The following is a 16,740-nucleotide window of genomic DNA, read 5'->3' as shown; positions in this document are numbered from 1 at the left end:
ATGCCAACTTATCAACATGTTTCTTAAAGTATCAATATTCAGTACAAATAATTAATAAGGTTTGATGAGTACTGAATATAGATTTATATACCACTTTGTTGTTGATATAGCTTATAATAGCAGTAAATTTTAGTTAACTTTTTTACATTGTTAGTTCCCAACAACTAAAATCAGGAGATCAACAGAAAAATCCTAACAGTCATCCAAAAATAAATATATGAAACTGCTATACTTCTAAATGTGATTTTTAGGATTTGAGAAAAGGGTAAATAATTTATGTAGGCAATGTACATTATGGATGGACCAAATGCTTGTTCACTTGAAATATATAAAATCTAACACATAAACTTTTTTAAGAAAGGAAGTACAGTGGATTTCCCTCTTCTGTAAGTTAAATAAAACAAGATAGAAATAATTAAGATAAGACCCTTATCACAAGCCATTTTAGACCAGTTACATTACATCAGATAAACACCTCAAAGAAAGGCAGTATATGAAAATGGAGAGAGGGGCAGCTTTGAAGTCAGGAAGACCAGGTTTAATTCTTAACCCAGAAACACACCAGCTGTAAGAACCAGCTCTCAAACTAACAGGCAAGTCTCTAAGAATCTAAGTAGTAAAATACCTGCTGATGTACATCAGTAGAGAGAATTTCAATAAAATCACAAATCAAAACCAAAAAGACCTCACAGAATGCTTTAACAACTCATCACACATTTTTACTATAATGGCATCAGTGAGTGAGACAAGATGCCCCTGGCTATACTAGGTGCTTACCTAGAACTTTACCCACACCTCCTGGGATCTCTGGTGGCTCTGTATAAAGAGAATATCAACTGGGAGCAGTTGTGGCATAAGACAGATATGATGCAGGAAGCTTCAGAATGGCAACACCAGAGTTGGGGCCAAAATAAAAGGAAAAAAAATAATGAAACAAGCAACTAAGTGCTTACTATGTGCCAGATGCTAGGCTGATAGTTTGGTGATACAAAGACAAAAACGAAACAATCTCAGTCCTCAAGAAACATTACTGTGCTTTATTGTAACCTGCAATAGCATCTGGGGGATAAGAAAAGTCTTTGTATCACGCTAGCACTTGAGCAGAATTCTAACGTGAACTAGGGATTTTAAGAGGAAGAAGGGATACAGAAGGGCCTTCTAGTCAGCCAGTGCAAAAGTGTGGAGAAGAGAGATGGAGTGTCATATGTAAGGAATAATGTGAAAGCAAGTACAGTTGAAATGGCATATGGATTAAAGAGTTATGTATAATTAATTTGGAAAAAGCAGATTGGAGTCAGGTTGTATAGAGCTTTGAATGACAAATGAGGAGCATATTTATCATATTTATTATATGTTTAAAGACAATAGGGAACCAGAGTTTACTGAATTAGATAATTTTGCCCATTATGGACTCACTCATTAGAAAAATCTATTTGAGAACTATATGGAGAATGGATAAGGGAAAGAGAAAGAAAGAGCAAAAATAGAGATGAGGAAGAGCAGATTTTCCCTGACATTTGGACAATTTGGACAAGAGTTTTCTTTTCTGAATTTGTTTTCCTTGGCTATATAAATATGTGAGGTTTTGTTTTTCTTGCTTTTTCAATGGATGGGGAGAAAGTGAAGAGGAGAATCTTCATTAAAATAAAATAAAATTTATTTTTAAAAAAGGTTTCCCATTCTTCATACTGGTGCTAGCATGTTCAGATACTGAAGCAATAGCACCTTTTAAGCAGTTATGCTTTATCTCCTTCCCACTAAATAAATCATTAACACCTCTGTCTGTTGCTCATCTTCTACCATTATTGGTAAGACAAGCACAGGACCCAGAAACAAACTCACACTCAAATTCTGGGGACCTGAGGGTGGGTGGAAATGATGGAAAGCCTGCATCAGTGCTTACTTTATTAACCTATTACTATTTACTTAACCTATTAAACAGATGATTTTCTTTTTTTAGCTACTAATGGGAAAGGAATATACATATATTAAGGTTCTATTATGTGCCAGGTATTGTCCTAAAGTGTCTTAAAAATATTATCTCATTTAATCCTCACAACAACAAATAAGAGTTATTATTATCCCAATTTTATGCTTGAGGAAACTGAGGCAGACAGAGGTTAAGTAATTTACTTCCCCAGAGTTACACAGTAACCTAAGGCCAAATTTGAAATCTGATCTTCCTGGCTCTAGACCTAAGGTTCTATCCTATTCACTATCTAGTTGCCTCTACAATAATCACCTGTTTAATTCTGATAGGTTGAAAAAATCCAGTGGGAAGTTGGGGCTCAGTAACAAGGGTTTCGAATAGATGATGAACACAAATTGGCTAGAGATGCCTGAATGTGACAGAGAAAAAGTTAGGGGTTAATATGTTGCCAAGTCAATTACATTCTTGAATTGTAATTTTATGGTATTTATCTTGAACCTGTTGTTGTAGAAGGATTAAATGATTTCTTTTTTATTTGTCACTCAAAGCAATTAAATCTCATTAAACATAGACAAGTAGAAAATTTAGTTCATAATTACCTGGAACATAATTACCAGTTCTAACTGGAAGGTAAATTAAGATTCTCTTCAGCTCAATCTCCACCATAATGAGGAAAATAATTCTTTATGAAGCCTTCTGGAGTTTTCTTAACAAAGATACTGGAGTGGTTTGTCATTTCTCTCTCCATCTCATTTGACAGATAAGAAAACTGAGGCAAATAGGGTTAAGTGACTTGTCCAGGGTCACACAGCTAATAAGTGTCTGAAGCCAGATTCAAACTCCATTTTCCCAGTTCCAAGTCTAACACTATCCACTCTACCACCTACATTCCTCTCTATATTTCTGACCCTTAATTTGCTCTACTTCTCAATTATAGTCATCCTAACTTCTTATAAATTACCTAGGTAATTAAATTTACTGGTTTGACTGAAAATATGTCAATTCCTAACATTTTTACTATCAAAACTTTCTGGCTTTGGACATTCATTTTCTCCTTTGCAACCCCTATATACATCCATTTTATGCCAATCTACCAAGTCCTTTCTAGTTTGGGGGTAGGAAATTGAAAAGAAGGGGATGGTCACTTTTCCAGAGGGCCTATTAAACTTGGCTAGATAATTAATAAAGATGGAAAGGTAAGCCTCTCCCTCAAGAGTTTCTAAGCATCATAGAATCACCAGCATTTAGAATGGGAGAGATCTTAGACATCATCTAATTCAAGAACACAGAGGATTAGAGAATGTTATGAAAGTTACATTATCAATCACTAGGCTCATAGAAATTCTGAGCCTGAAAGGAGGTTGGTAATTATTCACTCTAGTTTCTTAATTTTACAGTAAGGAAAACATGTCCCTTAGGACGTTATGTAATTTGCTTAAGGTCACATGGATAGTAGCAGAATCATGACTGGAACAAAAATGCCCTAAGGGTGAGGGATCTGAGCCTAAGTAAATGCTTGATGTACTTTGCAATTTGAGGGGAGAAAAAGTGATATTAACCCAATGATTCATATTTGCAGAGTGGTATAAAAGATGTTCCATGAAGACATTGCTAAAATAGCATATGTGACATCCTTGGGATATTTGATATCACATAAAAGGAAATACTCCAGTACATTGGGTGAATCCTTTATAGAAAATATATAGCATCACAGATAGGATGAGAAGGCATAGAGATGTTATGGTATAAATTGGTGGAGCATACCCTTTGATCCAACAGTATTACTACTGGCTCTGTAACCCAAAGAGATCATAAAAGAAAGAAAAGGACCCACATGTACAAAAATGTTTATAGCAGCTCTTTTTGTGGTGGCAAGGAATTAGAAATTGAGTACATTCCCACCAACTGGGAAATGGCTGAATAAGTTGTGATTTATGAATGTAATAGAATATTATTGTTCTATAAGAAATGATGAACAGGCTGATTTCAGAAAATCATGAAAAGGCTTACATGAACTGATGCTGCATGAAGTGAGCAGAACTAAGAAAATACTATACACAGTAACAGCAAGATTATATGATGATCAATTGTGACGACTTAGCTCTTCTCAGCAATGCGGTGATTCCCCCCCAAAATTCCAATAGACTTGGGTTAGAAAGTGCCATCTGCATCCAGAGACAGAATTATGGAAACTAAATGTGGATTGAAGCATAGTATTTTCACCTTTTTTTGTTTGTTTGTTTGCTTTTTCTTTCTCATTTTTTCCCTTTTTGATTATGATTTTTCTTGCACAACACAACAAATATGGGAATATGTTTAAAAGGAATCTACATATATGATATATATCAGATTGCTTGGGGAGAGGGGGAAGTAAGGGAGGGAGGGAGAAAATTTTGGAAGACAAAATATTACAAAAATGAATCTAGAAAACCATTTTTACACGTGTTGGGAAAAAATACTATTGAGGGAAAAAAATTCCCCCCCCCCACAAATAATAAGTAGTGTATATTTTTCTCCCATTCTCCCTTTTCCTGGGGTGGGGAAGAACACATAATAAATTCCCAAGTTGTTCATGTCCAAAAATATGCATCTTCTGTACATTTCACCACTTATTTCTCTATCAGGAAATGGATAGCATTTTTCATCATTAGCACTCTGGAAGCACAATTTGTTATTGAATTATTAAGTCTAAAAATTGTTTGTTCTCATGGTTTAGTTTTCTTCATTCTCTATTAATTCTTCTCATATTTCTCTTTTTCATTTTTTAGAGCACAACAGTATTCTAATTCTAATTCATATACCATATACCAAAGTTTCTTAAACTGTGGGTCACAACCCCACATGGGGTCACATAATTGAATGTGGGGGTCATGAAATTATGAATTTTTATTAGCAAATGTTTGATTTGTATGTTAAGCAATTTAAAAAATATTATCTTATGTGATCCTCCCAAAATCCTGGGAGGTAGGTGTTAATGTTATCTTCACTTTACAGGTGAGGAAACTCAAACAGAAGTTAGACTTATCCAGGATCAGGTGAGTAATGTGATTGAAATCAAATTTGAACTCAACTCTTTCTGATTTCAGACCTAATGCTCTTTTCATTGTACCAGTTGCCTGTAGTCCCTCAAGCATTTGTCATTTTCCATTTTTGTTAATTTTGAGAATCTGTTATGTGAGGGAAAACCTCAGAATTGGTTTTATTCACCATTTTCTATTTATTAGTGATTTGGAGCATGTTTTATGTCTACAGATAGATTAGATTTTTCCCTTGAGAATCACTTGTTCATATTTTCTATTTACTTATCAGTTGGGAAAGCTCTAGTTCATCTTATTCAGATGTTAATCACTGTTAAAACAATCTCATTTCATTTACAGATTATTTCAACAATTATATTTTCCCATTATAAACTCCTGGGGAATTTGTACCTCATACTTGTCTCCTCAATTCCCTAATACATAACCCAAAACTATCCACAAAGCTAATTTTCAATTAAACAACCAGATAAACAATGAAAATACCAATTTATTTATTAAGGATAAAATGTGAAAGATGATGATATGAAATAAATTTCAATATTACAATATTGTTTTATTCTGGGAAATGGAGAAGTAGCCACTTGTTATGCTGCCTATACAGTAACTAATCTAGTCAAAATGATGGTCTTTCCCACACTTAACACCGTATACCAAGATAAGATCAAAATGGGTCCATGATTTAGGCATAAAGAACGAGATTATAAATAAATTAGAGGAACATAGGATAGTTTACCTCTCAGACTTGTGGAGGAGGAAGCAATTTGTGACCAAAGAAGAACTAGAGATCATTATTGATCACAAAATAGAAAATTTTGATTATATCAAATTAAAAAGCCATTGTACAAACAAAACTAATGCAAACAAGATTAGAAGGGAAGCAAAAAACTGGGAAAATATTTTCACAGTTAAAGGTTCTGATAAAGGCCTCATTTCCAAAATATATAGAGAACTGACTCTAATTTATAAGAAATCAAGCCATTCTCCAATTGATAAATGGCCAAAGGATATGAGACAATTTTCAGATGATGAAATTGAAACTATTTCCACTCATATGAAAGAGTGTTCCAAATCACTATTAATCAGAGAAATGCAAATTAAGACAACTCTGAGATACCACTACACACCTGTCAGATTGGCTAAGATGACAGGAAAAAATAATGATGAATGTTGGAATGATGGATGTGGGAAAACTGGGACACTGATGCATTGTTGGTGGAGTTGTGAACGATCCAACCATTCTGGAGAGCAATCTGGAATTATGCCCCAAAAGTTATCAAACTGTGCATACCCTTTGATCCAGCAGTGTTACTACTGGGCTTATATCCCAAAGAGATACTAAAGAAGGGAAAGGGACCTGTTTGTGAAAAAATGTTTGTGGCAGCCCTGTTTGTAGTGGCTAGAAACTGGAAAATGAATGGATGCCCATCAATTGGAGAATAGTTGGGTAAATTGTGGTATATGAATGTTATGGAATATTATTGTTCTGTAAGAAATGACCAGCAGGAGGAATACAGAGAGTCTTGGAGAAACTTACATGAATTGATGCTAAGTGAAATGAGCAGAAACAGGAGAACATTATATACTTCAACAACGATACTGTATGAAGATGTATTCTGATGGAAGTGGATTTCTTTGACAAAGAGAAGATCTAACTCAGTTTCAATTGATCAGTGCTAGACAGAAGCAGCTACACCCAAAGAAAGAACACTGGGAAATGAATGTAAACTGCTTGCAGTTTTGTTTTTCTTCCCGAGTTATTTTTACCTTCTGAATCCAACTCTTCCTGTGCAACAAGAGAACTGTTCAGTTCTGCACACATATATTGTATCTAGGATATAATGTGACACATTTAACATGTATAGGACTGCCTGCCATCTAGGGGAGGGGGTGGAGGGAGGGAGGGGAAAAGTTGGAACAGAAGTGAGTGCAAGGGATAATGTTGTAAAAAAATTTTTTTTACCCAGGCATGGATTCTGTCAATAAAAAGTTATAATTATTTTAAAAAGAACAAAATGATGGTCTTTGAAATCTTCCTCCCATGTATTTAGCTTCTTTATCCTATGTCTCTGCTTCTTTCACTTTCTTAGTTGTCTTAGTGACAGTAATCACTAATCTTCAAGACCCAGCTCCAAAATCACCTTTTTTAGGAAGGTCTCCTTGATTCTTACCCCTCCTCCCAAACTAAAAGTGATTTTATTTCTTCCCTCTCAATCTGACAGCACTTTAGTAGAAACTACCCTGTGCTGTTATTGTATGTTATATTTATTTATAGATGTATCTTTTAGATCTATTCTTCTGATAGGTAGTCCTTTATCTTTGTTCGTCCCCTAATAGATTACACATCAACTGAAACTATTTACAAATGTTATCCATCCATATCTTTGAGTATTAGCACACAGAAAGTTGTCTTTGGGGAAGAAAGGCTTCTGAAATCATGCAATTGGATCCAATCAGCTGATTCTTCAAGTAAACATTTAATTCTTTTAGATTTACTTGTGTGACTAAGAGGTAAAAATGGCTCATTGACACATGACGTCTCCTCTCAAAGTAAACAACTCTGCTAGAAATATGTCAAGAGAAGAAGCCTTGTCCTAAGAGGTTGTAGGATATTGAATTAGTGACTTGTATATTCCTTTGACATAGACTTCTTCCAGGGCTTGAAGCTTGGCTTAGCAAAGGTCTTGTAACAGGCCACAACTCCAACTTCACCTTCATTGTATATAGTTCAGCCCCTTTCTGAAAGGGGTAGGATTTGAGGGATATCTTGAAGGATGTCAGGAATGCTAGTAAATAGAAATGGGAAAGGAGAGCATACTAAAAATGGGAGATATTCAGTGTAAATACTTGAACCCTGAAGATGGAATATTATCTGTAAGAAACAATAAGTAGATTAGTATAGCTGGATCATGGAATACATGAAAGGGAATAAAGTATAAGAATAATGGCAGGGTAGGAAGAGGTAATTCTGCCAAACAGAATTTATATATAATCCTAGAAGGAATAGGGGGACATTGGAGTTTACTAATTGGTGTATAGTCAAAACAACTATATTTAAGGAAAACCACTTTGGCAGTTGAACAGAGAATGGGTTGATGGAGTGAAAGAGATTTGAATCTGGGAGATCAATTAGAAGACTTACAATAATTAAGGGGTGAGGTGTTAAGGAACACTAATAAGATGGCGACTGTGTGACTAGAGAAGGAGTACCTGCATGAGAAATGTCATGAAAGTAAAATAAAAAGATCTGACAAGATGATTGGAAATGAAGGTGGGGGTGAAGGTGAAAGCATGGAAAGGTAACTGTTAGTGGGGAGCCATGGATGACACCAAAATTTTGAGCCTGACTGGGAAAATAACAGTCATTGACAATATTAATAAAGTTAACAAGAGGTGAGATATTTAGGGAAAATATGAGTTTTGTTTAAACTGAAATGCCAATAAGATATCCAATTCAAGATGTTCAAAAGGCACAACTGTAAGGAAAATATTTTATAAAATGTAAAATGTTATATAAAGTGAACCATTCTTATTAGTTGCTCTGAAGCTTCAGGTGAATAAGTACATCATTGGAATATTTTGTTAATAAAGCTATTACGACTTAATTTTAGAGTTGTTTCTGAAAGTATAAAACTCTGACCTTATCCTAACATATACATATTCAAGAACACAAAAAACCCTTTTAAAATTTTTAAAGAGACATAATTTTCTAATAAAACATTTACAATATCTCATATTTTATTGATGTAGCACCAGAGCCATAGTAATAGCCAGGTGTTAGAAAGTTAGAAGCTAAAAAAGAAAAACTTATCACAACAGATCAGGTGTTTCATTTCTGGCCTCCTTCCAGACATCTACAAAAGAGGGTATTTTTCTAATAACTCAAAACAAAATTATCCCCAACTAACAGGCTTTTAGATAATATCTTATGTCCATTTTAATTTAAAAAGAAAATGGGAAAGATCCAATGGGGTATTAATGGCATATGTTAGGCCATCAGAAGGAAGCTTTAGAGACTTCAACTTAGAAATTTGTTTCCTGTTGTACATCATCAAGCTTTGGCCTGGGAGGTAAATTGGGATCTAATTTGTTATGTTGGATAGACTAAGCTACTCTCTCAGTACAAGTGTACATTTGGTGGAAAAGGCTTTATGTAAAACAAATAATGATACTTGTATTCCTTGTCCCCCTTTGACTACCTCTTCAAAAGAAGACTAAAAAAATATTGAGTTTTCCCAAACACACATTAAATAAGCACCATATCAGAAAATTAAGAAAATACTGGGCTTTAGAGACCTGCCTCCTTTCACCTTTGGACTCATAATCTAAAAACCAATTACTTGCAGGATAGAATAACAAAATCTTGTGTAAAAGCATTTTTGTTGAAGCTCGAAAGAAGGTTGATTACTGATTTTAAATCAATTGACTAAAAATAAAATATTATTAATAAAATAAATAAGTTCAATGTCTGGCTGCTGGGAACTATAGTTCATGTAGTGCAAAAACAAAGTCAGAAAAAAAGTATTACCTTCATTTAAAAATTAAAAAGTACCCATCTGGGAATCATGGAAGTATAGGAAAAAATATCTTTAAAAAAAAAACATATATATATATATATATATATATATATATATATATTCTATGCCTTGCTCTCTAAGTATAACTTTTTGCCTAATGGAATATCATTTGATTTAGTTCTTACCTTTCATCATAATGTACAAGGCAATGAAAGAATAATCCTTCAAGTGAGCAGTTGGAAACGAACAAATCTGGAAAACTGCCATGTCTGTCTAGATATTTTTTGCTGTTCAAACCAAAACAGGCAAACTCACTACTCCTAACCTTTCAAGAAAAAGATCAGAGCCACTAAAATATACTCAATTTAAAGATGATGAGCTCATTTACAAAACAATCATCAAACCAATTCAAATTATTACTTATCAAGCTGTGTGTGTTTCCTGTGAAGCTTCTCTAGAGACAACCTAAAAGTTTTTATTGGCCTTTCTGATCTTTCTCAAAATATAATTTCTGTTCGGATTTACAGTTTAATATTCCATCAATATCAAGGCAACTAGGTGATGAAGTGGATAGTGTTCCAGACCTGGAATCAAGAGGATCTGAATTCAACCTCAGACACTTACAAGTTGTATGACCCTGGGCAAATCATTTAACCTTGTTAAATGAACTGGAGAAGGAAATAGCAAACCACTCCTCTATCTTTACCAAGAAAACCCCAAAATAGGCACGAAAAGTAAGACATGACAGAAATAACTCAACAGCAAATTCTACTAATGAAATGATTTCTGGAAAGTTTAAATATTAATAATTGTGACATAGTTTTGTGACTGTCTATATCAAAAGCAGTGCTAACCAGTTCAAAAAGACAGAACTAAATAAAATACAAATATAGAACATGAATATTTCACCTGAGGTGTAAGATGACACTTATACTAATTTTCAAATAAATTGGCTACAAGTATTTAGACCCAGCTGCCTCTGTATAATGATATTTCTATCATCTTGCAGTTATACTGTTTTTTGCAAAGTTTTGCAAAGCAGTTGGCAAATAACATATTTTATCTACACTTGGCAAATATTAACATATCATTCTCAGAACAACCTTAAGGAACAACTTTACAAATGAGAAAACTGAGGCAGGCATGTTAAGTCACCTACCCAGGGTAATGTAGATAGCTAGCCAGTGTCTAAGGCAAGGCAGAATCTGAACTCCAGTCTAATGCTCTCTTCACCAGAGATCATACAAAATAACATGAAATCAATGATCATCTTCCCATCATAGGACCTGCCACAAAATCTTCTCTAATAAATTTACTTAAATCGAAAGGGTAAAAGACCCTTTGCTAAAATGCATTTCTACTATGTTAAAATGCCTCATTTTGCCTGTCATATTTAATAGATCTGTAATTGATAGAGTAGAAAAAATCAAAAAGAAACAAAACTGCACCTGTGTTTTAGCAATTATTAAATACTTTGGAGCATTTCTCTCTTCCTCAAAACCAGCATGCAATTCTATTTATGTGGAAAATAAACCTAAAAAGCAATATGGAAGATTTAAATACTCCAAGGGAAGAAATGAGTATAATTTGCACATCAAACCTAAATCAAACATTTGAACTCTAAAGTATTAGAAATAAAAATGTAACAATGAAGAAAAAATATTAATACTTTTTATGATTTATATAAGGCTTCTAGCTATGAAAATATTTCCCCAAATTTCTAGTGACTCCAAGACCTGTTGTTACCTTCAAACTCGGTCATTTTATAAAACTGAACTTTTACAGTCAGTAGGACAGGGAGTAAGATAGATCCTCCAAATTAAGGTATAGGACTAGGTACAGGGCAACTAGGAGCACCTGCCCTGGAAGCAGAAGGAGCTGAATTAAAATGTAACCTTAGATTAGTTATGTGTCTAGCTGTGTGGCTTTAGGCAAATCACTTCACCCCAATTATCCTCCCCACCAAAATAAATAAAATAAGTCTAGGTAGATCTGTCTACTGAGCCCTACTCTACAATGGAGGTCGTGTATTGTATATAGTGCCACTGGATAGAGTGGAATCAAGGAAGACCCAGATTTCAAATCCTGTTTCAGACACTCAGTAACTGTATGACTCTGAACAAACCACTTAACTTCTGTCTGCCTCAGTTTCCTTAATGGTAAAATAGAAATAATAAAAGCACCTGTCTCCAAGGATGTTGTGAGAATTATTTGAGATATTATTTGTAAAGTGCTTAGGATGATGCTTAGTACATAAGAAGCACTAAATAAATGTGTCTTCCCTTCCCCCTAGAAAGGTAACAGCATTGATTTAACCAAAGGTGAAATTTTCTTATCTGTGAAATGGGGATAATTAATAGCACTACCTCCCAGAGTTTTGTAAAAATAAAATGAGGTAACATAAACAAAATATCACAAACCTTAAATTGCTACGTAAATGTTAGATGTCATTGTTATTATAAGGCATGTGACTGATCAGGAAACAGCCAGCCTAAAAACAATCTGCAAGTTTGGAAATTGGAACACATTATGAATACATTTTAAAATGAAGACAGGTGGTGATGGATAAAAATGCAAACAGAAGGACTGTGGTGTGTATGGATACTAGAAAAGTGAATTGTAGAGTATGATGTCTACTTTCATCCAGAACTATCTAAGGAAGAGATATGAATATTTAATTCATATTATTTGAGGTTCATAGAATTGACTTCAAAAGTCATATAGTTTTATCTTTTCCTGTCCATTTAAAATAAGAGGATAGGAGCAGCTAGATGGTGCAGTGGATAGAGTGCTGGCCAGAAAGTCAGGAGGACCTGAGTTTAAATGCAGTCTCAGACACCTAACACTGCCTGGCTGTATGACCCTGGGCAAGTCACTTAACCCCAATTGCCTCAGCCAAAAACAAAATAAATAAAATAAGAGGATATTGGGTTCTACACGTGAATAAAACAATTATTAAGCATTTACTTTATGCAAAGCACTGTACAAAGTGCTAGAGATACAAATAAAGTTCTATGACAATATGAGCTTATATCTTAGTTTTATAAAAACCACATTCTATCTTAGAAGCATTAAAATCTGTTAATAGCTTTGGTTCTAAAATCATATGCCAGTATAAATGTGTTTTTAAAGGATAAAATGATGTTTGTCCTTTATTCTGGAAAAGGACCAATGACCTCAGGGAGGTAATGCCATGGCATGCAAATAAGTGTATTTAACTGAGGAAAGGCTGTGCAAGGTCACCTACCTTACTTTCCCCTCCAGAGCCATCTGAGTCCAGTGGTCAGATATAGATCAGGACAACTGGAGAAGACTGGATGAATTGGGATACTTAGGCCTTTTTAAGCTAAGGTCTTCAATAGGTCTCAATTTGACTGAGGCCATACCTATTTAGTAATTAAGGCAAAGAATCTCCTCTTTCATCTAGTCAAAAAAAAAAAAAAAATCTAAATAAATCAATCTGGGAGGGAAGACTCTCAGGGTTTTTGGCCAAAGCAGAAATAAATCCTATTTCAATCTCAATCAATCAAGACCCTAACGATGACTAAATGGGACCTATAGGTGGCCAATCATACCCTTACCTATGGATAAGAGATAAAATAATTACCAGATAAAAGCTGAAAATTCATTAATTTCATGCTCTTTAAAAGTGTGTACAGCATGTTTTAAGGCCCAAGCTATAAACCTATAAGGGACCTAGAATATATAATAAGAAACCAGGTATTTCTGGATGGTAAGCAAATATCAGAAGCAGAGCAAAAAAAAAGTCTAGGGATTGTGAAAATCTATTTCAATAAAAAAGGAGCATACCAGTTTGTATTTAGATCAGCAATACAAGGAGCTCAAGGAGACTGATAAACAACAAAATCTAAAGCCTTTCCCCTAACAACCGATAAGATTCTTATGCTAGCAAGACAGCAAAGGCTTGATTGTAACCACCCAAGAGAGATTTCCCCCCCCCACCCCCCCAACAGAGCTGCACTGAAATCCCAAAATATACTGGAACACTAAACTTAGGGAAGCTAGGTAGATAGAGAACTGAATCTGAAATCAAGAAGTACTGAACTCAAATCCTGCTTCAGTCTAAGGCAATCCCAATAAACTTTGGAAAGAAAATGCCATCTGCATCCAGAAAAAGTTATGGAAATTGAATGTAAATCAACACATGCTATGTTCACTTATTTTCTCTCTTTCTCTCTCTCTCTCTCTCTTCTCTCTCTTTCTCTCTCTCTCATGGTTTTTCCCTTTTGATCTGATTTTTTTCTCTCAACATGATTCATAAAAAAATGTTTATTTTTAAAAGTTAATATACATGTATAACCAGAAAAAAAATTAATTAAAAAAATCCTGCTTCAGGCACTTCCTCGTTGATTGATCCTGGGCAAATCATTCAAGGGCTTCCTGCCTCACTTTCCTCAACTGTAAAATGGGGATACTGACAGCACCTACCTCCCAGATGATATTTTTTGGGGGATCAAATGAAATAATATTGGTAAAGCACTTAGCACAGTGTTTGACACACAGCATATATTAATAAATGCTTTCTCCCTTCTCTTTGTTCCCCCACAAACAAGACTCAGAGAAGTCTCCAGGTTAATAGATCCAAAGTGAATAAGATTCACTCTAGCCTTGAAAAACCAGGCTTAATAATGAAGCAGAAACTGAGTAAAAAGTTATTGGGAAAAATCTATAGGCATATGTGCACATGTGCATATCTATCTAGAAGATCTTGGTCTAAATTATGTATCACATATCTGAAAAGCTTCCTGATAATACAATAGGTAGGAACCTGAGAGATTATTGGGGTTAAAGAATGAGGACTGTCAGAGTGAGACTCTGAAATCACATCTTCCTGACTTGGAAGATCTCTACTCTACTACAATGCCTCTTCCATTTTATAGCACTAAATTTTGCAAAGTTCTCTACATACATACTTCTTATCTGATTCTCACAAGAATAATATGGAGTAGGTATTATGGATATCATATCCATTTCTACACATGATCAAAACGATGCTTATAGAGATTATACAGTCCAGGGTCATATAGCTAATACTATGAAATTAGGCTTCTTACATACATCTTTTGCTCTTGAATTTACTCCTTTGCTGTATTAAGTTAGGTGGCACAGTGGATAGAGTGTCTAGTTTGGAGTTGGAAAGACTAATTTTCCTGTGTTCAAATTTATCTTCAGACATCTAACAGCTGTGTTGGTATTTCCCAGTTCTCTTGGTCAAGCAGAAATTTCATTTACATGGGGCAAAACAGTTTGTCTCCTACTCTTCAGTTTTTCTGATCCTCAATCATATAAGTTCATAGAATTTTATAGTGAAGGGTCATCTATTTCAACTCTCACTCTTTTCTCTTTACAGATAAGGAAATAAACCCAAATGGAGAAAGTCACCCATCTCAAGGTCACAGAAATATTTCATAGTAGAGTAAAAAAAGAATCTATTCCATTTTCCATTGTATTATGCCTCCTCAGGTAAAATGCTATCCTTAAACTTTAGCCATGACTCAGAGAATTATAGAGGGGCAGCTGGCTAGCACAGTAGATAGAGTGCCTGGCCTGGAGTCAGGTAGACTCTTGAATTAAATCTGGCCTCAGAAACTTATTATCTATGTGACTCTGGACAAGTCACTTAAACAGTATTTGCCTCATTTTTCTCAGCTGTAAATGGGCTGGAGAAGAAAACGGCAAGCCACTCTAGTATTTCTGCCAAGAAAACCCTAAATGGAGTCACAAAAAGTTGGATACAACTGAACAAAAACATACCAAGTGAAGCCTCCACTCACCAAAAGAAAACAAAAATATACCTTTTGTATAATTCTGACTTCAAATTGCCTCAGAACACTAAGAACATCCTGAATAACTCACATACTTTCTTCACAACAATCTGGTAATCTGGATAGAGCAGGGGGTTTTTATATTCATTTTATAAATGAAGAGATCTAGACCAGAGGGATTAAGTGATTTGCCCAGAATGACCCAGATAGTAAAGCTCAGAGTCTTGAACTGAAACCCACATTTTCTGCTTCTAGATCAGTGCTCCTTCCACATGGCCTTTCATTTAGAGAGACTGGTATATCAAACTGCTTCATTGTAAACAATAGCTACAACTTCCCTGTTCTTGGAGATTAAACATTCCATCCTCTTAAGAAGGCTATGACCTTTACTTTGACTGTCTTAATTTAATTCTATGAAGCCCTTTACATATTATTAATGTATATAATAATATTCTACTAATAATACTATTCACAACACATGGCTTCCTTCATTCAAGATGAAAATATGAAAAAAGATGAAAGATATGGGAAAAAAAGAAAATAAATTAGCCTTTGCTTGGGAGACTAATCAATAAGATCAAGAAAAAAATATTGAAATAATGAATACTGAAATAAAAGGAAAACCAAAGAACTCCATTAAGAAGTTCATTGAGAGCTTTAAATTGAATGAAGAATCAGATAGAAATGTCTTATCCTGACTTTACCTCCTTAATCCAGATGGAGCTTTTCAACTTGATTAGAGCTTTAGGAAGATCTCCACCTGTCTGCCTCACCAACTCTGCTCTTTCAATCATGGTTCTCTGGCATGGCACTATGGAATGTACTCTAATGACACATCACACCTGAACAATAGCTCTTTTATTTTTTAAAAATAAAGCAAAGCTTATTCAATATTCCTCCCTGAATTGTACTATATGCTTTATTTATACACACACAGAATGTCAGAGGTAGATGATCTAGTCTAACAAGTTCATTCTACACACAGGGAAGCAGAGGATCAAGAAGAGTGGAGTCATTTGCCCCAATATCTAATAATATTGGTAGCCAGTGGCTAAATCAGGATTCAAACTCGGGTCCTATTCCTCTGAATCTAGTATTCTTTCCTTCAATCTAAAATAATTCATTGTATCACTGCATTTTAAGTGGTTTAAAAGTAGTTCAAAATACCAAACTTATTCTATTTTAAAATACTGCCCCCCCATTATTTGATCAAGTATTAGATACTACTTGAGATTCTTATAATAAGTAGAATCAGATTCTCCTGCAATGCAATTCTCAGATGGTCAAAACCTGCCTTAAAACCTTTAAAGTTACTAGAGTAACCACTGAAAGAAGTGATAATTTATCAAATTTTTTCCTATGGCATAAGAGCTAATCTGTTTTTGAAAGCACATTATTGCCCACCAAGCGCCTGATATCAAGGATGGATACTATATTAAACTTGACTAATAAAATAGAATTCTAAAAAAATA

General features: G+C 34.5%; 1 long non-coding RNA gene across 1 annotated transcript in view; it reads left to right on the top strand.

The window, feature by feature from the left end:
• LOC116422286 overlaps positions 1-16,187 on the top strand; it is a 76,212-nt gene extending 60,025 nt beyond the window's left edge. The window contains exons 3-5 of the long non-coding RNA XR_004232858.1: positions 4,925-4,965; positions 14,854-14,966; positions 15,986-16,187. This is a non-coding gene — a long non-coding RNA (uncharacterized LOC116422286). The remainder of the gene's footprint in view (positions 1-4,924; positions 4,966-14,853; positions 14,967-15,985) is intronic.
• Positions 16,188-16,740: the final 553 nt, after the last annotated feature.

Source organism: Sarcophilus harrisii, chromosome 3, assembly GCF_902635505.1.
Source record: "Sarcophilus harrisii chromosome 3, mSarHar1.11, whole genome shotgun sequence".
Taxonomy (NCBI): Eukaryota; Metazoa; Chordata; class Mammalia; order Dasyuromorphia; family Dasyuridae; genus Sarcophilus; species Sarcophilus harrisii.
This window is presented reverse-complemented; position numbering and strand designations above follow the sequence as displayed.